General features: G+C 34.6%; 2 protein-coding genes across 13 annotated transcripts in view; one reads left to right on the forward strand and one right to left on the reverse strand.

Moving 5' to 3' along the window:
* The window catches only part of usp43b (ubiquitin specific peptidase 43b), a 154,603-nt gene extending 133,184 nt beyond the window's left edge, over window positions 1–21,419 (reverse strand). For 2 of the 8 annotated variants that reach the window (XM_073944502.1, XM_073944495.1), the window contains exons 1-5: window positions 20,484–20,558; window positions 19,525–19,626; window positions 17,379–17,466; window positions 17,125–17,216; window positions 2,986–3,330 (exon numbers count right to left, since the gene is read on the reverse strand). The gene's annotated coding sequence lies outside the window, so the exon portion shown is untranslated. Of the gene's footprint in view, window positions 1–2,985; window positions 3,331–17,124; window positions 17,217–17,378; window positions 17,467–19,524; window positions 19,627–20,483; window positions 20,559–21,108 lie in introns of those variants that run through there. The other 6 variants (XM_073944504.1, XM_073944498.1, XM_073944503.1 and 3 more) reach the window with 4 other exon arrangements.
* Window positions 20,562–24,731, forward strand: part of pik3r6b (phosphoinositide-3-kinase, regulatory subunit 6b) — a 135,077-nt gene continuing 130,907 nt past the window's right edge. Inside the window, exon 1 of one of the 5 annotated variants that reach the window (XM_073944508.1) lies at window positions 20,562–20,757. The gene's annotated coding sequence lies outside the window, so the exon portion shown is untranslated. The remainder of the gene's footprint in view (window positions 20,758–24,731) is intronic. The other 4 variants (XM_073944507.1, XM_073944511.1, XM_073944510.1 and 1 more) reach the window with 4 other exon arrangements.

A 24,731-nucleotide genomic window follows, 5' to 3' on the forward strand; every position in this document is an offset into this window, starting at 1 on the left:
ATTGAATAGTGTTCAAAACGTTTGGTATAGTAATATGGGGTTTTTGTAATGTATAGTAAAATTTCATCTACATAGAGATATTTTATTAACTGTTTCTAAAGTATTAAAACCATTGTTGGATCAGAACGAAAATGTTAAGCAAGGAGTTCTATAGACAATGCAAATAACATGCCAGTAATAATAATATGCCAGTTTTATTTATTTCAAATTTGTCATTTTTGTAGACATTTTTTCTCTTTTTGACCATCTACTTGCCTCTTGGTTATTTATTATTGTAATAAATCAGGCCTTATGAGGCTTCGCTTTTGAGTAAGGGCTGATTTTGCATAAATCACACAAAGGTTTCTGAGTCTGAAAGCGGAGGAAAGTCTGGCTTTATATCAAAGTTTATAGAAAAGGTCAGGGTCACGAGCACTTAACCTCTCTCATAGTAGGGAAGTGCACATCTGTAACACAGCTTTCCAGCTGCACACGTCTCTCAACCATTCCTGCTTGCCTTTCTCCACGTTTGGAAATGTACAGGTGTTAGGGCAGCTGCTTTATGCTGTTATGACATTGTTGAAAGGGAGTTTTGAATTTCCCATGACTTCTTCAAAGAGTGTCAGCGTGAAAGCACTTTATGACGGTTGACTGTATGTCCTCTTAATATTGCTTTAAGGCAAGACAACGCAGATGAATAAACGAAAGAAATTAACCAGTAGTTGTAATCATACTTTTCTGCAAACATTTTATATAGTTTTCTAAAACGTGGTTTTGATAAATACGCACCAATTTGCATACATTTCTAGAATAAAATTCTGGATGTTAGACAAAGTCAGTTTATTTTTACCTTTTAGCTAAGGATATATTGTCTTTTCATCACTCCATAATTCTAAAAAATCGGAAGTTGTATGCAAAAAAACAATTAATATGGTAATAACAATAGTAAATATAAATTAAAGTAATTATAATAAATAAGAATTGAATAGTGCTTTAAAAATAAATATGTATTGTAATCTACAAAAACAAATCAATAAAGTGTAACAAATAAAATGCTTAAGTGCTTTGTGTTTTAGAAGGTTTTTTTTTTCCCACATTAGAATGAAAAAAAATCTTTAAGGAAATTTTGCCAGTTACATGAAAAAACAGCATGAAAAAGCTTTTCCTTGCCATAATAGAAGCTAAGAGAGCAAAAATTATTTGCTTTTTTTTAGGAATTTGTATAAAACATTTGGTGGTTTTAGCGTAAGTGTATGTCTCAAAAATAATACATTTACAAAATAAATGAATTTACAAATTTTATTTGTGTATTTTTGAATCTTGTTTTGAATTCACAAATTGGATTTGTGTGTTTTTGAATTGTGTTTTGAATTTACAAATTGGATTTGTGTATTTTTAAATCATGTTTTGAATATCTGAATTAGATTTTTGTATTTTTGAATTGTGTCTTGAATTCACAAATTGTATTTGTGTATTTTTGAATCGCGTTTTGAATTCACAAATTGGATTTGTGTATTTACGAATCGTGCTTTGAATTTATGAATTGGATTTTGTAAATGTAAATTTTTTTGTGACCGTCTGAAATAAATATTGTAAATGTATTATTTTTGAGACTGCTCTGGCTCCATATAAGTGCTCTCATATATTCTTGAGCATGATCTTCAACTCTGAGCGGAGTTCAATGTGTCTAACTTTTGAACTGTAGGAGGAGGATAAATTTACATTTGGCTATAGGGATCTGAAATGGGGCATGGGAGTGTGAAATCAGAATGAGATGTTGTTGCCTGGGGGAAACTGTAAGCTTGTAGAAGTGGCAGAGATTTGAAAAGCTCCTGCATGTTGTGAGTAATGTAGAGAAATACGAGAGTGAGATGGATGAAACAAGGCATTGGGTTTAAAAACATGACGTTTCATGCAAAATATGAGCTCAAACTTGTCCAAATAAATCTGTTTTGTAAGCTTATATAAAATAATACAGGGAAAATTCTACATGAAATAATACTAAAATTTATCTTTTGCACATTGCACATGTACATTGGCTAATATAGCAGCCTCACCTGCAGTCGCAGGCTTATTCTCATTCATGTAGGTGGCAGTGTTTTCTGCAATTATATTTTTAAGCTGTTCAGTAAGGCTCAATTCCCGCAAACCCTTAAAATTTCAAATGTGTAGCCAATTTATAAAGAACTTGAACATGGGCTTATTATTTTTTTCCAAGAACGAAGAAGTAAACGATATGTCTCTGGAACACAGATGCCAAAGTTGGCCCATTGTAACCTCTGATTTGGCCCACCATACCATCTGAGAAAGGTGTACAAATGATGGGCAGGGTTGGGGCGAATGATTTTGACACAGATTGTCATTTCTAGTTTAAAATAATCTTTTTCCTTTGTTTGTTTTATTGCTGAGCTACTAAATAAGCCAGCTGAAATTAAATGTTAACACGTAAATAAATACTGTGTAAAAATGTAAATACTGTCACTCAACAGATAGAGGACAATGCAGAAGACACCTGCGAGCAAATCAAGGAAAATCAGGTGCAGCTTAACTTGCGTAACCCATATTGTTGGAAATTAGATCATTTTTACAGTAATAAGTTAATCAGAAAAACAGAAAAGAAATGTATACCGCATTAGTTAATACAAAGCAATGTTTTTTACTTTTTTTATATTATTAAATAAATTAAGAAGTACCTATGGCAGCTATATTTACCTTTGGCCCACTAGTCTCAATCTAGTTTGATTTTTGGCCCTTCATACTGTAAGAAAAAGTTTGGGCACCCCTGCTCTAGAACTACATCAAATGCTTTAAGAACTGCAGATTTAACCCTTTCATAATCCCTACACATGTAAACACAGTATTTGCATAACGTTTTAAGTGCATTATAAAGCGCAGCTCCTTTATTTGTAGCTGTTTAGTTGTGTGTAATTTACCAGTTTTGTCCATGATGGAACTGATGGATGAAGTGTTTGCTGTAAGGTCATTAAATCCCAGACACCAACTTACCTCCTGTTCCTCTTCTAACACCTCTGGAATTTTTCCTCACTGTCACAAGTCATTCCTGTCTTTCCCCCCTCTGTCTGGCTATCTGTCCAGCTTGCCTGGAGGTCAGTCGAGGTGCTGCAGCAGTGACACACAAAGCTTTGAAGTGAGTTTTCAGGGACAGAATCACCTGGACTTGTGCAGTTGTACGTAAGGACTGAGGTATTTGTTGCTGCTGTGGTTATGGGTCTCTTGGGTGGCCCCCACGGGCCCCTGAAGACTGTAGAGAGAGGCAGGATTAGGTCCAGGTCCAGCCAGAAGTGGAACTAATGGCTCCATGTGTGCACAGACACTTCTGAAGACCAGATGCTGAGAGAGAAAGAGAGAGTGTGTCATTCTCTTGTTCCTCAGGAGAGGCAGGAAGTGTTATTTTAGTATCATTAAAGGAATAGTTCACCCCAAAATGAAAAAATGCTGTTAATTTACTTAACCCGAGGCCAGTCTAAGCTAAAAAGCTTTTTAAAAGGTGCTTTATGTAAGTTTTTGACTCTTCCAAAGCATAAAATTCCATAAAATATTTGCAGAAAGCAAATGTTTTTTTTTTTTTTTTTTTTTTTTAACAAAACATGCTAAGTGAACAAATTTATTAGAAAAAAGAGCTAAAGTCAGTTATTCTCCTTTGAATTATTTTATTATTATAATTTGTTATTTTATAGTATATAAGACACATCACACCCCAGACAAGATCTGTTTAAACTGTTATCATCCGGGAGACAATACTGGACAATCAGAGCCAGGGTGGACAAGCTATAGCCACTCTCAATAATTAAAAAAACACGGCCTTCATGAGATGAATAGACATTTTAGTTTTTATATTTATATTTAAGATATTTTTAATATATACTAAATACATAAAAATTAGAACTTTTTAAATTGTTTGAATGTGTATATGACTACTGCACTTTGGTTGGCACTAAAATTTGGTTGTACATTTGAAGTCAGAATTATTGGCCCCCATTTGATTTTTTTTTTCTTTTTAAAATATTTACCTAATGCTGTTTAACAGAGCAAGAAAATTTTCACAGTATGTCTGATAATACTTTTTTCTTCTGGAGAAAGTCTTATTTGCTTTATTTAAGCTAGAATAAAAGCAGTTTTTAATTTTTTCAAAACTATTTTAGGGTCAAAATGATTTGCCCCTTTAAACTATATTTTGTTTCAATAGCCAGAACAAACCATCATTATATAATATCTTGCCCAATTACCCTAACCTGCCAAGTTAATGTAATTAACCTAGATAAGCCTTTAAAAGTCACTTAAGCTAAAGTATAGAGGTGTCTTGAAAAACATCTAGTAAAATATGTTTTACTGTCATCATGGCAAAGATAAAATAAATCAGTTATTAAAAATGAGTTATTGAAACTATTATGTTTAGAAAAAATCTTCTCTCTGTTAAACAGAAATTAGGGAAAAAATAAACAGGGGGGGGGGGGGGGGGGGGCTAATAATTCAGGGGGACTACAATAAATACATCCTTGTCTGTCTTGGTGTTTTGGTCTGTGTAATTTGACCCACTGCCAGTTTACCCAATTATATTTTGGCACCCTAGGTTGCCCTGGCAGAAAACACAGTGGATTTTTTTCATTTATGTAGGCTGCCTGATTTTCAAAAAATGCAAACTCTAGAGGACAGTAGCAGCCTCTGAAATGAGATGCAGGTTCAGAATTCCATAAGATTCACTATCCACGAGGTGTTTTTTTAAATTCGCAAACAATACAAATATTACAAATGTAAACTAGCTGAGCAGCTTGCAGTGTAAAGCTGCATTCACACTAGCATGAGTGATTTACATGTTAAGCCATTGCAAAGCGTGCAAATGATCTCGTACTCCGATCACATGCTCTATGGACCTGGCGGGAGCCCTGGGCTCAACTCTTTCCGAGCTCAGGGTTCTCTCCCGGGACAGCATGCCAAACCTGCTAACAGTTGTCAACGAATATCTAAGTGTGAACTCTTGAAAAATAGATGAACGAAGGTTTAAGATGCTTGTAACGACATGAGAGTGAGTAATTAGCAACAGGATTTAAATATTTGAGTGAACTAATCCTTTAAACTACTAAAGTACATGATTTTTTTATATTTATCAAGCAAGATTAAGTAGTTGTAATACATCTGAAGAAAAATGAGTTAGGTAAAAAGTTGCTTAACTGCATGTTTGCAATAAAATATGTGATATACATACTGTATATTTATAGACACACATGCAATTTACAGATGGGAAACAAACTGAATGAGTCACATTTGTACACAACAATTCTCTGTTCTTTCTGACTTTTTACTTGTCTAACGGTTGACATTTAAATTACTGAAATTAATATGTATCTTGCATGAAATACATGTTAAACTGTATAAAGATAAAGATTGCGAACAGATGATGTTTGGTATGCTCGATCCTGTGGATGAATCAGGTCTTGGCAGGGACTGCACTGGGAGGTGGTGTTTCTTGGCTGAAGGCTTCTTCTTTCACTTGGATTAATCTCTCTCACCTTTCTCCTTCCTCTCAAAAAAGAAATTCTGATAATGATTTCTGACTTAATGGCCTAGAATTAAAAAAAAGTATTTTCCAAGAGCAGGCCAACAGGTTTAACATTTATGAACTTGAACGTGCAGCTTCAGACTAACAGAAGGCAGTGTCAGAAAAAGATTGTAACAAGGATTACATTTTTCGTTGTTCATTATACAATAGTGCGCTAAAAATGTAAATGAACTTTCCTAATAGAAAATGGTTGAAAGTGTTTTTGGTCAATTAGATTCTTTAAATTGACTTGGTGAAACGTCCAAGGTTTAATCGTGCATGATTATTATGTAAATATACTGCATTATACATAAATACACACACTAATAACAACACTACATTTTATATAATTGTTCAAGACCTGTAACTCAACACACATTTGATTGATTAATTGATCCGTTCGTTTTCCTTCAGCTTAGTCCCTTTATTAATCAGTGGTCGCCATAGCGGAATGAATTGCCAATTTATCCAGCATATTTTTTATGCAGCAGATGCCCTTCCAGCTGCAACCCAGTACTGGGAAACATCCACACACACTCATTCACACACATACACTACTAATTCATCACATGTCTTTGGACTGTGCGGGAAACCGAAGCACCCAGAGGAAACCCAAGCCAACACGGCAAGAGCAAGCATACTCCACACAGAAATGCCAACTGGCAGGGTCGAGACTCAACCCAGCGACCTTCTTGCTGTGAGGTGACAATGCCTACCACTGAGCCACCGTGTCACCCGTTTAAAAAAACAAAATAATAATAATAATAATAATAATATATATATATATATATATATATATATATATATATATATATATATATATATATATATATATATATATATATATATATATATATTAGGGCTGTAACGATACACGATATAAAATCGAAATCGCGACACTCAGATCTACGATCCTGTGTCGCGGTGTGATAAGGGAGAATCGCGACACACCCCGTGGTGACTACCTTTCCAATAACGTCACGCGTGCCTGCAAAAGTTGAGCTAGTTGAAGAAGAACGTGAGGAAACACTTTTTTCCCGCTCGACATAACGAGCAATGCTCCGTTTAAGCCCTCGCAATAAGCGTTTAACCGGGAGAGCTCGCACGGAGCTCTTAGAAAGGGACCGTCTGAATGTGTCAGGAATATCAAAAACAAAACCAACTTAACCCCTCTTGACAACAGACAACGGCAGAAACATTGCCAGTGCTGTCAAAGCATTGTTGTTAATGTGGCTGCGCAGAGAGGCATGGGCGTTCACCAGATGCCCCGACTCCTCTGCAGAGGAAACTTTTCTGTAACCATGCAGTGAGCTTTGTTTAACCCTTTGGGAGTTAACGTTACGTGCTGATTGACAGGTGCGCGATGAATGAGGCCAGGAAACAGGACGAAGCTTTCAGTTAAGATGAACACAGTTTCTATAATTATACTTTATTTGTAGATAAAGGTATATGACTGTATATAATCACTCTATCTTGCTGGAGCTTATAGCCATTTCGCTTTACTGCAGGACGCATAATGCCGCTCTGAAGGTCTAATCGCTTAAGTTATCCAGAGCTGTATGAATGTACAAATCTTGAATATCATAATATTATTAAATATTACAATTGTAACAACACAGACAGCAACACTTATGCACAATCGATACCCAGCTGATTCAGTCGTTTCATAAGAGGACCGCGCTTCTTCTCTTCTTTTTTCCTTGTCAACATAAAGGCAGTGAGATGCGCCTTGTTTTCGGCTTATAAAGCATGTATGCACACTAATGCAATTGCATATTTAAACAACAAAACTGTTTACAAAAAGTCTACATATGCGCGCGTGTTGTCGTTTCATCACGCAGCGCGCGCACTTGAACCGGAGGGAGAGAGAGGAAACCATCAGGACATATTCTTTAAAATAATGAATTAAAATGTAAAAGGTTTTGTTATTATAATAATAACAGCGGGGCATTAAATAAATGCATATTTTCCGTGGAGCGGGCAATATGAGGAAGTCTGCGATTTTTATTTGACGAAGAAAAAACATGATTGGAAAAAAACATCCTATGCCGGTTGTTAAAAAGAATCAGTCAGTATTTTCGTTTTGTAATATAAATTAATTATTTAAATGAAAATTATTTAGGGCAGTCCTATTTATTTTATTCATTTTATTTAGATTATTCTGCTCTTCTGTGCTAAACACTGCAGGTGCGTGAAGATGCTGTTGTTCAGTTCTGTTATTAATATGCTAGCATTTAAAAATAAATCAGTAGCTTATTTTCAAATGCAATATTTAATGTGTCAGACACAAAATAGACACGTCAATTTGTTTAATATAAAATTAATAGTAATCTGACCAGTTAACCGTTATTATAATAACCGATTAATGAGCGGCGGTTGTCTGTTAGCGAAATTAACCGAAATGAGCATCCCTAGTAGCCATTTAATTTACTTTTTCTATGTAAGACAACTTGATTGAAAAATATTTTTTAACATACTTGAACCATCTACACAATGGAGTTTAGTTCTGTTTGGTTTTTCAAAAGTATTTTGTTACAAAGAAAACAAAAATGATATAATTTTATTTAATAAAAAATAGTTTTAAAAATCTTTTTTTCCCCACCCCACACGAAAAAAAAATCGTGATACGAATCGAATCGTGGGTCAAAAATCGTGATACGAATCGAATCGTGGGTTTGGTGTATCGTTACAGCCTTAATATATATATATATATATATATATATATATATATATATATATATATATATATATATATATATATATATATATATATATATATATATATATATATTTCTCAGAGTTATCATAATTTTGATAATACGGGCTCATTTGTAACTGCACTTGTTCCTTTGTGGGATTACATTTATTTATTTCAGTTTTCTTGAGCAGAATCCATCTGATTTTTATGCAATTCAATGCGGTCATCATTGCCCAGTAAAACTTCTCTTAACACTTTGTTTTAGCTCATTGTTCGGGCTTGACATCAAATCCTGAAAGTCTGGAAGCTTTTAGGCAGAATTGGGATCAATCAAAATCTTTCTAAATTCTGGCTCTAAGTGATCAATGCTTGACTTGTAACAATTTACAAGTGCATACTCTGGCAAAACAGACACAAAGTCTGGAAGCAAACTTTATTTTAAAACGTGGAGTAGTAGTAACATAGTTTTCTATTGACATTTAAGGCATTTTGCTGGTGATCTTATCCAATAATTTGTTTGCTTTTTATCCAGAGCAAATTACAAACATCTTATAGTGTTTTCATGTTGGAGGGAAAAGTTTTAAACGAACCCCTTGCGATCTTCATTAGGGCTGGACGAATTTTGGCAAAAAAAAGAGAGAAACTCTGACACGTTTTAACTGGTGTCATATATGTTTTCATGCATCCTGGCGCTTAAGGTGATTTTAGCAAGTAGAACGTGTTCCTGGATCAAAGTCCTGATTCTGATACAACATTTTTAACAGCCAATCAGATATTAGGAATACATGTAAGTATGGAGATTTAATTAAAGCTTAGACTTTTTCCTCTTACAGTTTTGTTTTATAGTTATTATTATTATAGATTTGTGAATCAGAAATGTATGTATGCCAATTACTTCACATCTCATACTTGGCCAATTTTATTCACACAATTGTGACTCTATTGCACTCTTGAAAGTTTATATGCTTTATCTTTCTCTGTAAAATGTATTAAGAGAAATAAACGATTACAAATGCCAGAATTTAAGAAAAAGTTTATTTTGCTCTTCTTCGCTTGCTGCTACTTCCAGCAATTGCATATTTAGGCTTTTTTGCTCTTAAAAAAAATTATTTGGGGTTTTCCACCTTGAATTTGGATAGGATAGTAGAGATTATAGACAGGAAAATATTGGGGGCAGAGCAGTTCTTAATTTGTGAATTGCGAGGTCCCGGAACAGATTGGGGTAAAGGATGCGACATGATACCTGAGGTTCGCAAAGGTTTGGTGCAGTGGATGGCTGAGGGGTGTTGCGGACGAAGTAAGCGGGGCGGGGGTGTCACAGACAAAATTGAAAGTGAATAGCAGACAGGAGAGGAGGGTGGTTGAGGAGGGGAATCGGTAAAATAAGGTACCAGATCAGATTTCAGAGGTGCCAGATCTGGATCCGGCGTGTTACGGCACAAATTAAGCCCTGGGGCAGAGAGAGGGGAAGGGACATAAAAGGACCTCGAGCCAGGAATTGAACTCGGGTTGCCGTGAGCACCATCGTGCTTTATGTCTGCACACTCAGGCTATTAGCGCCTACAGTCATTCTTTCTCTTTTATAGTTTTATAGTTTACATCTCTCTCTTTTTACTTTATTCTCTTTAAGTTTATAGGATTTTTGGTGTTACTTTTTCTCTATTATTGTTATCTATCAATTTATTATCTGTGTGCACATAAATCTGTTATATAAGTTGTACAATTGTGTAAATGTGTGTGAATTATATATATTAAGTTTTCAAAATAATTTCAGTAATATTATTGACTAATATGAAAAATTTTCATATGATTTAATTACAATACAGTTTGTACAGTAATATTTTATGAGAGACTTGCTTTGTTTACCTAATAAGTGGATCTAATTAGATTTAGAATAAAATTGAGTTTACAGGATTTAAAAAAATCTTTCTCTATCAATTATAGTATGCAAAATCATTCTAGCATTATAAGAAAAACAATATGTAGTTTATATATCCTAATTTCAGTCTTTATACACAAAAAAAAGTTTATTAACGGGTTCCGTATTTTGTGTTTAGCATTATGGGATGTTGATCTCTGCTCTTTCGACTTTTGATGCTAAAAATTCAACTCTACAGTTTAACAAAGTGACTTTTGTGCGATATGAATACAATTTCCCCACATGACTTAATATCTCTATTTGGAAAAAAATGTATGTGTTAGATGAATTGGGATGATTCTGCAGTGGGAGTGCATCTCCCACTTAGGGGTCCCCAATACATTTTTGTTGTTGTTTGTGCTACTTGCAGTGTGTTTGTGTGTTTGTATGTGTTGTGAGTATCTTCATGCATGTCAGAGATTGATGAATTAAGGTTTACTATTTGTATTTTCAAAAAATGTAATGAACAATCTATAAAAAATTTATGGTCCCCCGACACGTTTTTGTTGTGGTCTGTGCAATTTACAACGCATTTCTGTATTTGCATGTGTTGTGAGTATTTTCATGCATAACAATCTATAAATACAATTAAGATACAACTGAAATAAAGTGTTTTAGTTTCCTGAGTCTAACAGTGCTAAAGTACAGTTACTGAATGATAAAAATTTAAATAATTCAATAAAATGAACCATAGTTAAGGTCACAAATGAATCCTATAGCTGAATATTTTTTAAATCCTTGTACAACCACAGGAATCAAAAAAACATGCAAATGACGAATTATAACACAAACAATGCATATATCCTACGATGTGACTATTGCGAATGATCACATTGCGATATCGATGCTAAAACAATATATTGTGCAGCCCTACCTCAAACTATTCAAAATGTTCATAAAAGTCACTTTTTCAAACTTTTCAAGGTTAAAAGTTATTTGAAGAAAGACTGCATAATGTAATGCAAAAACCTAAATAAGTCAGAAAAAAAATTAACCACAAAATAAGGAAAATTAATTAAGGAATTTCCAAATATTTTCACAGTGTATATATTTAGGTTATTCACTTGCATTTGCACAAGCTTCTTTAGTTTAAAACATAAACTTGACATTTTTTCTTCAGAATTGTGAAACTATAACTTAATAACTATAACAAATTGATGTTAATGATTACAAATCTTCAATATTAACACCACTTAAAAATAAAGGTTTTATTGGCAACGATGGCTCCACAAAAGACCTTTAGCATTCACCGAACCTGTCCATTGCACAGAATGTTTTTCAGTAAAGTAAAATGTTGTTCACATTAGGAATAAATGTCTCTTTTAAAAACTGTTGACAGGTTCGTTGGGAAGCAAAAATCTCTCTTCTACAGTATGTCACTGCAGGGAATCTTCTTTTGAGTGTGTGTGAATGGGATGTTCGTGAGTGAAGATGACAGGGGATTTGAGCACAGCCGAGTCCTTCATGTAGGCTCTGCTCATTGTCAGCTAGCAGAGGACATCACCTCCTCTGTGTGTTTATCACAGTCTATGCTCCGATACGCTGACAGAGAGAAAACGGAGACAAGGCCAGATGGGAACTATTACTACCCCTCTCAGAGTTTCAGTTGGCTTTATTGGCATGACAATTTAAGCTACATGTGTATTACTAAAGCAGTTGTGGGTTTGCCGAAAACAATAGAAAGCATGAACTGTAAACAGAGCAAGGAAAAATATTATTACTACATTGAGGTTACAATAAAACGTCTGAAAGGAAGTCTGCAAAAAAATATTGAATTATAAAGGCAATGTAGGATTTTCTTGAAAATTTTGTCAGCATTTGAAAAAGACATATGTCATCATTTATTCACCCTTGAGCCACTCTAAACCTATTTTTTATTGTCACTATAGCCCTTTATAATTATGTTATAAAGTATATACAGTGGGGTATTCAACACGCTATGTTTTTGTTTTCCTAGGAATGATATTTCTAAAGGAGCTGTTGACATAGAATTTAACAGGATTTTGGTAAAAACCCAAACAATAAAAACATAAAATATAAAAAAAACAGAAAAATTAGTTATTTGTAATAACAATGCATGACAGAAGGAGAAAGTACTGAACATCTGAAATGTATTTAATACATTTTATAAAAGGCTTTTTTTAGTGATGGCAGCTTAAAGACGTCATTCAGATATGAGAATGAAGTCATGTATTGCTCAGGTGTGATTTTTTTTTTTCTCAGACTTTAACAGAGTGTAAAAATCTTGATGATTCTGTGAGTCTGGTCTATCAAATCTGATCTTTATTTTGTTTTTTCTATAGGATTCAAGTCCGGTGTTTGGCTGGGCCATTCTACAGCTTGAGTTTCATTCTTTGAAAGCATTTGAGAGTTTCCTTAGCTGTGTTTTGGTTTTGGTTTATTGTCTAGCTAAAATGTCCACTCTGGTTTCATCTTTATCGTCCTGATAATGCAGATGTTAGACTAAAGCAGCTAATATTAATTTACAATGAGGAAGGGCAGAGGGTTTCTGAATAAATACTGAGAGATTTTAGCTGCTGTCTGGGCTTTAACTGCCTTTCTACACATCCCTTTCTTCATGTGTTTAATACTTTTTGCCGGTGCCATTTCATTTTATTTCACATAACATGTAATTAATATTGGTGTTTTTTGCATATATGGATTTATTTGCTTTTTACCAACATCTGGTGAAAAATTCTAGCCAACAGCACATTTAGAAATAGGTTTTCTGAGAAAAATGGCGAAGTGTTGAATTTATTTCCCCCACCGTACTATGCTACAGTATATTATATATTTTGTAATTGATAACGGGGGTTCATATGATTAAGCAGATTAGAAAAGTGCATAAAAGTTTTGATCATGTTTGTGTTTAAACGATAGTTCTCCTGAAGATACAGTTTAAAGGGGCAGTTCACACAAAACGGAAAATTCAGTCATCAATTCTCAACCTTAACTTGCTCCAAACATGTTTGAGTTTCTTTATTCTTTTGAACACTAAAGAAGATACCTTGAATAATGTTGGAAACATGTAACAATTGACTTCCATAGTATTTGTTTTTCCTACTAATGAAATAAATGGTTATAGGGTTTCAGCATTGTTCAAAATGTCTTTTTTGTGTTCATCAAAATATATCCATTCATTTTTTTTTTCAGTTTAGTACTTTGATTAATCCGGCATATGTTTTACGCAGCTTATGCCCTTCCAGCTGCAACCCATCACTGGGATAAACCCATACACTCATTTACACGCATACACTATGGACAATTTAGCTTACCCAATTCACCTATAGCGCACGTCTTTGGACTGTGGGTAGAAACCGGAGCACCCAGAGGACAAATGGGGAGAACATGCAAACTCTGCATAGAAATGCCAACAGGCCCAGCCGAGGCTCGAACCAGCAACCTTCTTGCTGTGAGGTGACAGCGCTACCCATTGCGCTTCCATGCCGCACTCATCAGAATAAAGAAAATCATAAAAGTTTGGAACACCTAAGGGAAATTAAATAGTGAGTAAATGTTTATTTCTGGGTGAACTATGCTTTTAAGACTTTTTTCTTCATTAGATCATTTGAGAATACTTTTAGCTGAAATGTGGGCCTTGGTGATTCTTGTGGAACTTGCTGAAAAAAAAAAGCTTATAGGCAAAACAAATTAATATCTGCAGCTCTTGACAACAGCAACTGGTGGCTTCTGATGATCGTTATGAAGCTTGACAACGTAAAAATTGTAAATGTTAAGTTTCTTGCACAGACCAATTGTTTTAGAGCTCATCTGCATTCATTTAGTTTTAACTGTATGTTTTTGTATATTCCACCAAATGCTGGACAACATAAAAGTAGTTAACTATAAGAATGTGAATAATTGTTAAACTGAATTTGTTTCTTAGTCTGTAACATCTGCGTGCCTTGCAAGTCATCCAGAGGTCTGTGCTCCTGATCTTGTATTTATGCGAGTCCCGCAGAGAGAATAGTGCGAGTTTTGATGCGATGGCCAACATCAGGTGAAAAGACGCATGGTGCAAAATGACTCACCCTCAGAAGTGAGCGAAATGAAATCATGTAAAGTTATGACGCTCCCTCCATCATCCAGAAGCGCTGGCAGAGGTGAAGAAAAGCCAAGAGGGAGAAGCCTAAAGAATGATGTAGGAATGTCAGAGTGAACTCCTTTGGCAGAACTGGGTCTTGTTTGCACAGTAAACCTTGCAGTCTTGTGTACTGCCATGAAGGGAAATGCCCACATTGTATAATCGGGAGACCCTGGTTACGGTGGAGCGAGGGGCCTCCACCAGGCGAGTTTGGAGAAACAACAGGATGAAGGTCAGCTAATATAGCAGTTAATTCCACTTCCCTGTCCCCATGGCTCCCAGCTGGGGTTTATTTGAAGATCCCAGACGTCAAAGTCAGCGAGTACTTTGTTCGGCTGGTGTGTGCCGCGGGCCTGTGCCAATACGCGGGAATATTAATGTATTCTGATGAAATGGGGGTCAATAGGGATTGCCTGTGAAGGATGGAAAATTCCATGCTCTCACCGTACTGTTGTATTTCTGTCCGCGCTTTTTTGGAGATCTCTTTCTCCCTGTATTCCCATTGGGCTGTTAATCCAACAGTGCTTGACAGAGGACTTTCTTCTTTTTTTCGCAGGGAGCGCTCTTGAATTATTCCGATCTGATATTCTTTAATGTCTAAAGATGAATCGGTGCGCTAATGTTTTATCTTCTGGGCTGCACTTCAGTAATGGTGGTTTGATTGGTTAGCTGTTTTGCATTAGAAGGGATTTTGGAGAAGATCTTTCACTAGGGTTGTTGTACTGCAGTCATAAATTACACCTTGAAACCAGAGGCTTGTTTAGCAAAGAGATTGAACCATTTTTGTCCAGCAGATGATATTAACATTATTAGTCCCCCTGGATTATTAGACCCCCAGTTTATTTTTTCCCCAATTTCTGTTTAACAGAGAAAAAAATGTTTTTCAACTTTTCAACAATTTCTAAACATAATAGTTTTAATGACTCTTTTAGGTAAGTTATTGTATAAGAATGTAGACTATCGAAAGAAAAAAATTTAAGGGGCTAATAATTTTGACCTTAAAATGTTTTTTTTTAATAAATTAAAAACTTGCAGTCTTGCAGTATTATCAGACATACTGTGAACATTTCCTTGCTCTGTTAAACATCATTTGGTAATCAGTTGGCTCAGATTTATTTTGCAGGTGCACTACTTGTTTTTTTTTTTTTTTAAGTTAATTGAACTTTATTTGTAAAAATCACATTTTTACTAATTGTAAGACTTGATTATAATAACTGTGACATATCCCAGCAGGCACAGAACATCAACATGATTTCAGATTAACATTGTACTCCAACATCAGACTGATGTCATTGTCCAGCATCCAACCTAAAAAAAAAAACTAAATATCAATGACTAATGATTAGGGCCAGACGGAATCTGCGGATGTTTTTTGCTATTTCTGTGGAGAATTTTGGTAAAGTCTGTGGATTTCTGCTGAATTATTTTGGGAGTATCATAACTAAAACCTTAATATATGAAATAAAAAATAATACCTTTTTAACTTTTATTTAATGTTTAAAATGCAAATCCAATTAGATTCACTTTATTTGGTAAATAAAAGCAAGTTAGTCATATAATATATCTACTAAAAGACAGAAAATATTACAGCACAAACTGCATTGTACATAAATCAGATGAACATTTTCACATTAGTCAATAATATTACTGAAATTAATAAACAAACTGAACGAATGTAGATTTAAACACATTTACTCAAGTAAATAAACAGAATTAATAATGGGCTTAAAAATCTGCAGAAATCTGCAGAATTCTGCAAGCGCAGATTGCGGGTGGGCCCACTAATGACGTTACAGCTTGACATTGTGTGGACGTTACCAATATGTTGATAGATACCAGATGTTGGATTTTGGTTGCCATATTTGTTGAACAAATATCAGTATTCGTTGTCATGACGTCAGTTTAAGATGTTGGCTCGTTGTTGGATTTTGGTCACTTTACAACATAACCTAAAATCAACCAAATATCAACGTAATTTGATGCTGTTGTTGGATGTCAAAATAACATTGTCCTTAGATGTTGGCTAGACATTGAATTTTGGTCACCAGACATCACAACCTAAATCTTATCTAATATTAATGTCTTATGACCTTGTGTGCCTGCTGGGCTTCTATATCCATGTGCTCTAAAAAACACTCTTCTTAGAAATCTGAACTTTGCCTTCACATCACATTATTAATGTGTTAGGCACAAAATCATATTTCAGATCCTTTTTATTCTCTCTTTTTTTTTGCTATTATAAGAATTTGATAATTTGCCTTTTTATGGTGAATCGATTGTTGCATTCCTCATTTGTAAGTCACTTTAGATAATATACATGATATATGACATAGTCTGCATTTATGCAAGTCAAGTCATGTTTTCTGTCAAGCAGTTTATTTTGATTAAGGAACTAATAAATGACAGTTATACAAAATTAAAAGAAAATTACAAAGGAATCTATTAAAAAAGGTATATGTTACATGCTAAGTATACAGAGAACATTTAAAATAATCCTCAAAATGTTCAAAACATGACTTTTATAACGAGAAAATGTTTCAATTAGCTAAGATTTATCTTTCCATAAGTTTTTATTGAAAAATAAGTTATTTTAAATGTTTTATTTATTTACCACTAACCCTTAAAATGTGAAGAGCACATCTTAGTCGTCATCCTACCAGCAAAACACATGCATGGATCTCACACCTGCCTTTGCCCTTTCCTACAAGCGTGTGAATGAAAATGAAGAGTGCTTATGCATTAGCAAATTGTCTTTTTAGTTGTTTACTTGCAGCCGGCGAGAGCATAGCTACACTCCAAAGAATGGCTGACATATATAACATATAGGTCCTGAGGGCCAAGTGCCTTAATCCTGTATGGAAATGTTAATAAGATAAAAGCAACCCAACCTCACATTCCTGCGCGCGGTGAGGAATCCCAGCCACTCTTATGCGCATAAGAGGCGGCTTTGTGCCCGTGTCTCGTAAGCCAGAAATTAGCACTGAAAGAGAAGGGGAAATGGAGAGAATGAGTGAAAGGAATAAGGGAAAAGGACATAGAGAAATGCCAAGGGCGTAGGTGTCAAACACTCAGGCCCCAATTTTGTGTGTAGGTGTGTGTGTGTGTGTGTGTGTGGCTGGGTGAAGCGCTTGATATTGAGCACCTCTTTGAATCCTGCTCTGATTTGGACTCCATTAAGGCGCCTGGGCATTTGTTTCTCATGGAGCATTTCTCAAGGGGTTTGGGCCATTCTGTGAAAACCATGTGAGAGAGTAGAAAGCAGGAGACGAGGAGAATTAGAGGGCTGGGGGAAGGAGAACTGGGAAGTGCACATGCTTGATGTGTATTTGCTTTGTTTCCAAACTGGCAACAAGAAAGTGCTGAACCCTGATGCTCACGAGACAAGACACCAGCAGAGAATTGCGGCTGTTTGATTTGGTTTGGTTTTTAAAGAGGAACATGACAACCAGCAACGCTTGTACGGAGTTTAATGAGGGTTGATGGCCCTCTTCTGTAATGTTAGCTGGGGTGAATTAAGGTAATCTGGGATATACTGAATAAATTATCTATGATTAAATTTAAAAAATCCACAATGTCCCACAGTGCCTAATTCCTTTGATATTAATGTATGACTTTGGTAAACTAGGTTAATGATTTGTTTAATTTTAATCTGAACAATTTGAATATAAACAAGCAAACTACAGACAGAGCATCCGCTGTGTAAAAAAACATGCTGGATAAATTGGCAATTAATTTTGCTGTGGTGACCCCGGATTAATAAAGAGACTAAGCCGAAAAGAAAATGAACAAATGAATAAATAAATGATGAAGGAAAATAATAATAATATACTAGATATTTTTCAAGACACTTTTATACAGCTTACGGTGACATTTAAAAGCTTAACTAATTAGGTTAACTAGGCAGGCTAGAGTAATTAGGCAAGTTTTTTTTATAACAGTGGTTTGTTCGGTAGACTATCAAAAATATATAGCCTAAAGGGGCTAATTTTGACCTTAAAATGGTTAATAAAAATTTTTAAACTGCTTTTATTCTAGCCAAAATAAAACAAATAAGACTTTCTCCGGAAAAAGAAAAATATTATCAGACATACTATGAAAAACTGTTCTGTTAAACATCATTTGGGAAATATTAAAAAATAATAAATTCAAAGGGGGTTTAATAATTCTGATTTCAACTGTCTTACCTAAGAGAATAAATTAAGGATGCTGCATATAAACCCTAAAACACATCTCTTATAACCATTTAGGTGTGAACATGTCAAAAATTGGTTAGAAAAATGACTAACAATGCAATTTGGAAATAACATGGAGCATATTTGATGCATAAGAAGTTAAAATGCACACCTATAAATCCATTACTTCTTTACTAAAAGAAAACAGGTCTATAAACTATACTGTTAACTGCAATAAGTAAATTACAAGAAGTTATTCTATTATATATTCATTTTAAAAAACATAATTTTTAAAGTTTTTTTTAACTGTATCTTATATTGCCAGCCAAGTTTTAGTGAACTTGCAATATTGTCACAACACAGAAATCTCAGAACTTTCAGTTATTAAAAGGCCTAAATACATGCAAGATCATTCAAATATTTTGCTCATCTAAAACGAACTCAAACGCTTGCGATGAGATCAGCCAGATCAGCGAGTACCGATCGATTCATTAAATATGAATACTGGCCAATACCGATCTCTGGCCGATCGATCAGAGCATGCCTATTAATAACTTTATGGTTACAGTTTGCAATGACTCCACAAAGCACATTTTTTCAAGTAGGGATCCTGGTCAACTATAATGCTAATTTGATATTGCAGTTTCTGCATTGTTACTATTGTTGATGCGTGCATTGCGGTATCGATGCTGAAACGATATATTGTGCAGCCCTAGTACAAAAAAAAAAAGAAGCCTGCGTGAGAGGTTTACATAGGGTTAGATGTGCATATAAGGGTCCCAGGAGCCCCTAAGCTCTGAAAGAGATCAAACCGTGGATGGTTTACAGAGAAAGAGAGAGAGAGAGTGAAAGATTCCTCATAATAGAACTGAGATCTGAGATGGCAAACACTAGATTAAACATTTCTCTTCAGTCTTATAGACACCAAAGTGATCTAAAAAAGCGATGTTGACTAATCTCAAGAAGTTTAATGAGGTTTCTTATGGGTCATTCCTTCAGAATCCAATCCTGAGAAACCCAGACAAACAGCGCTAATCCGTTCCTCCAGCCACACAGCCGAAGTTCAACTTTATTCATCTGATGCTCTGAGAACAGAATATGGCCTTTGGTACTTACGTTGGAGTTGTCCTGCTTCGGGGTGATCTGAATCTGACCTTTCCAGCCCTCCTCACACTTGCAGACATTCCGGAAGCCGTTGTTTTAGGAGGTGCCTGATGGCTGTTAACAGAGACACAATGGTGGGAGTGTGTCTAAGATAAATGTTTTGAAAGCAGGACGGGGAGTTTGCATTTAGACGGCTCTTCACCCCTAAATTATTGGACATTTACACTTTCCATTAAGTCATGTGTTTAAAATGTCACTGACTCCTCTGCTGCCCCTGGTCGTCCTACACTGACTGATGTAATTCTTTAGTGCTTTATTTTGTTAGGGCTGTCACGATATCAGAGTTTTCACTACAAAATTATCATGGCCACAATAGGGTGACCAGACGTTCAGTTTTTCTTCAGCATGGGCAATCCCATATTTCAGCTCTATTTTTGTGTCTTGACTCCTTACTTATTTTTATTATTTTATTATTATTAATCTTCACTAGAATTTATACTGAGTGCTAGTAGTATAAGGTGACGAGATGTCTAACATTGAAACCTGCGACTTTTCAAGTTTAACTGTTAAAATATCACAGAGATTTTTAGTATTACTAAAACTGATAATGTTGTTTACTCACCCTAAATTAAAATTGTACTTTAAAAACTGTAAATAATGGCCATGGCAAGTAAACAGAAATGCAAAGCAATTTTAGCAATGAGTTTATTACTCACAAAAACATGACAAAATATTAAATACATCTAATTGTAATTATTGCAAATAATTGTTTAGCTGACTATTGTTATTTTTATTTATTCACTTCGGGATTACATTTGAACTCAATTGCTAAACTATATTTAAGATGCGTGTGGGAATTACCAACATTAGCATTTAGCTAAACAACACTACATCTTGTTCAAGCCCAGTTATTCAGAGCATTCAAACATAATTTGGTTTAATTCAAAATGAATCGTTGGTATGTGACTAACCTTACGGCAAAACGAAGGTAATTTTGCTAAATGATGACAACAGTGTTCTGTTTCCATCCAGGTTCAGTTCTTCTCACCGTAGCTGCTGAAATAAAATGATTCAAATAATCGGTGTAGATCGCAGCGCCATCTTTTGGTGAAAATAATCACTACACGATTACTTTGGTACGTTGACCAGCCTGCTTTGATGGTCGCTCTTTTTTAAGAGGATTTGCTCGGAATCGAAAGAGAACCAACAGTGATATAGCAAGTGAAAAGAATGAAAATTAATCAGGTATGTTGAAAGAAATAAACAGTATAACCTAAATGTATCACGACGTTCATCCCTGAACAACTTTCAGTCACGAAAAGATGTTGTGGAAACGAATCTTATGTGACAGACTCATAACACGTTCATTTATTTAGTAATAAATGCTACCAATGTAAGTTTGAACATCATTTTACGTGACATTTATTGCTACACTACTGAAACCAGCAGATATAGTTCACTCAGATCTTGATAATATAAGAACTCAAGTTAGCAAACGGTTTGAAAATGAAAGTCAGAACTGACTTAAACTCAGCCTACTGTATACTTTTACTAATAACCTGCTTTAATGTGTATTAATTAGATTGTAACCCTTACCATTTTTTGGGTGTGAAATGCCTGGTATTTAAATGTGTCTGTTGTTTTTGCGTTGCGTTTGGTGCAGCTAGACTCTGCTTGTAGCTTGAATCTTGTGAGCGCAGTTTGGACACGTGTGACACGTAATTTCTCTCAGCCATCATCCAGTGTCCAAAACTCCATAGCTAGACAAGTGTAATTTTTAAAAGGCTTAAGAATTAAATTAAAACCAACTCTTCTTTTTGCGTAGTGGATCTTATTTTTTTTTGTTTTTTTGTTATTTTAGTAGTGTATTTGTGTGAATGAGTGTAAATGGATGTTTTCCCAGTGGTGGGCTGGAAGGGTAGTTGCCAGTTTATTTTGCTGTGGGGACCCCAGATTAATAAAAGCACTTAGCCAAAAAGAAAATAAACGAATGAATAAATAACAGAATGTTATCTTTGGTTTCCATGAGTCTAAAAAGGAAAACAATACTTATTTCTTAAACCTTTTTTTTTTGTTGTTGGCCAAATTTCCTATTCAAGCAAGTTTTGTAAGTGTACGTTTTTTTTTGCAAACAAAATTGAAATGAAATTGTATTTTGAGTCCATTGACGGATCATCAAACGTAAAAGGGTCCGTGTATCATCCGTTCATTTGATTATTCCTTTTATTACGGAAAACGAAACATCAGAAAAACGATGAATATTTCGTTTTTCTGTTTATTCTGTAGGCAGAAAAAACGGAAACTCATCTGTTATTCTGCTTATTAACTTAAAACGAAATATTAAAACAAACACAAAACCAAAACGAAATAATGAGTCAAAATATGATCCGTGTTCATTTGTTTCCCATTTTCAAACGGAATAAAGGAAATGGAGAAAACGGCCGTTTTTCCGTTTTTCTTTTGCTCACGAGAAAACGAAAAAACGAGATTTTGGCTGGATTTTCGTTTTTTGGTTTAGGGTAGGAAAACGGATAAACGACTTTAAAATTCATTTTACACATGTAGGCGGTGCTGAAACGCCCACTTTCCTCTAATTGGTTAACCAAATCTGCGCTCGTGACGTCACCCTCAAAATAAAAGCCTTACACGCAGGCTTTTAATTATTATTATTTAATTATATATATAAACAAAGTTTACATATTCTATCATGTGAACCACACACAGTTAGCAGGCTTACATTCATTGCGTATGTATAAATTAAATAAAAACGTAAATCAGCAGTATTCTTAGACATTTGTCATTAAAATAAGGTCATAGTTCACTGCCAAACTTCTTGCTGCTGTGCACCTGATGCAGAGCAAAGAAAGCCATTTCCGAGCAGCACCTGGTTTACATGATTGTTTCAGAGCTATTGTAGGCCTAAATAATAGCCTACTCTGTATAAAATAATAATTTATTATTATTATTATTATTATTATTATTAGGCCTATTATTATTAGTATTGTTATTATTATTATTTACTTAGTTATTTAATGGTTGTAAGAACACAATGGACCCTGCATGGGGCTATAATAAATGGTACCATTTGTTTCTATTGGATTTTCTCCTATTTTAATTTAATATATGCCTTTAGCCTATTGTAAATATTTATTTGATAATTAATACTTTTTTATTGCAACATCAAAGTAGGCCTGTCTTATTATTATTATTTTTTGTTATTATTTTGTCGTTGTTGTTGTTATTATTATTGTAGCAGGAACATAGCCACAGGTGTGGCAGAGTGTGCTGGTGCCACCCAAAGTGGCATCTTGCACCTGAAAATAGATGCCTTCGCGCTCAAGCGCGCGCAAAAAACTTGAACAGGCAAAAGTAGTGATGAATGTGTTGAAGGAAAAAAAAACATTCTAATTATTTGTTAATAAAATAGTGCAACATTATTCTCAGTCAGTGTAGGCTGAAAAAATTAAGATCGCCAGCATTTCAAGGGTGGTTTTATTTTTAGTTCATTGCTGTGACGCGCTATATTTCACTAAGGCTGCATGAGACTGCGCATCTTGCTTATTTTCTCTATTTTATATACAGAACATATCATACAGTCCTACCGTTCTAGTGAGTGTGGGGCATTGCTTTACGGTGGTAAAGTGGATTATTTCTTGGCAAATTCATAATAATTCACTTTGTTTAGTAATAAATTTCATAGTTATAAAATAACTACATTTCAAGAATATGTTAACACTTTCAACTATTTAGGATTATTTATTGCATCAAAAGTAATTTCAAAGTAACATTAAATGTACGTATAAACTGCTTAATTTGTGTGTGTAAACACCTGATGCAAAAAGCTTATTTAGACTATATGCATATGTCGAATTAAGTTCTCTTTTTCTTTAATCAAGACTTTTCCATTCGAGGAATTACAGTTATTAAGAGCTTAGTCCTTATAAACGATCAGTTTATAAAATACACAATTTACGGATCAAGCCTAATGAAGAATAAGAAGAATATGCAACGCATTATGATCCTTGAATGATCAGAGCGCATTTATATAAACTATATATTTTATATAATCTATAAATATTAAAAAACATTATACATTTAAAGTAATGGAACATTATATGTTATAAAATCTAAACTATTATTTAGGCTACAGGCTGTTCAGCGCGTGCGTCAAAGAAAAGACATGACACAATCTCTATAAAAACTAGTTGTTTATTTACAATATCTAAAGGGATATAAAACATCTAACATGCATCTCCATTCTCAGCGAGTTTCTGTGTTCTGCATCCTTCACAGACCGAGATCTCATTCCGAGGTAATCTGTAAATATTCTCATTTGGTTCTGGCACATTCTTGATTAAAGGTGAAACTGACCGGCGCAACGGATGATTTGTCATCTAGGGTGACTACAATTATAATACAGGTTATGGAACTATTTCACTTTAATTTCATATTATTATTTTATTAAACAAACAAACAAACCAGTTTTTGTTTTGGCTCTGCATGCAGCGTATTGGATCTTTGAAGCATTGCACTTCAAATGTTATTCCTTCTTTTTATTTTTATTGTATTTTTAATATTTTTAATTATACAACACAAAATTGGTTCTAAACAGATACATTTTCCTATAGGCTATGATGAAGTGTACATTTTTGTTCACACAGGTCCTATACAAAACTGTGTGGATGGATGATTTGTTTCTCCTGAAAATCACTCATTTAATAAGCAAAACAGGCCAAAATGTTGTTTAGCTTGCGTCAAACTGGATGGACAATTTACAAACATATTGAATACAAAGGCTGGTTATTTTATGCAATGAGGGACCTATTACAAATTAAAGAAAATTATTTGCATATTAAAACGAAAATATATAATACAACAACAGATCCTACCTCAGAAATGACTTTAGATAATGTAAATAAGCATCAAGTTTTTTTTTTTGAGATTGTGTGTCTAATTCAGTAGTGTTGTGCGTTCGCGTGGGTTTCCTCCGGGTGCTCTGGTTTTCCCCACAGTAAAAAGACATGCTGTACAGGTGAATTGGATAGGCTAAATTGTCCATACTGTATAAGTGTGTGTGTATGTGTGGATGTTTCCCAGAGATGGGTTGTGGCTGGAAGGGCATCCGCTGCATAAAAACTTGCTAAATAAGTTGGCGGTTCATTCCGCTGTGGCGACCCCAGATTAATAAAGGGACCAAGCCGACAAGAAAATGAATGAAT

This window comes from Danio rerio, chromosome 3, assembly GCF_049306965.1.
Source record: "Danio rerio strain Tuebingen ecotype United States chromosome 3, GRCz12tu, whole genome shotgun sequence".
Classification (NCBI taxonomy): domain Eukaryota; kingdom Metazoa; phylum Chordata; class Actinopteri; order Cypriniformes; family Danionidae; genus Danio; species Danio rerio.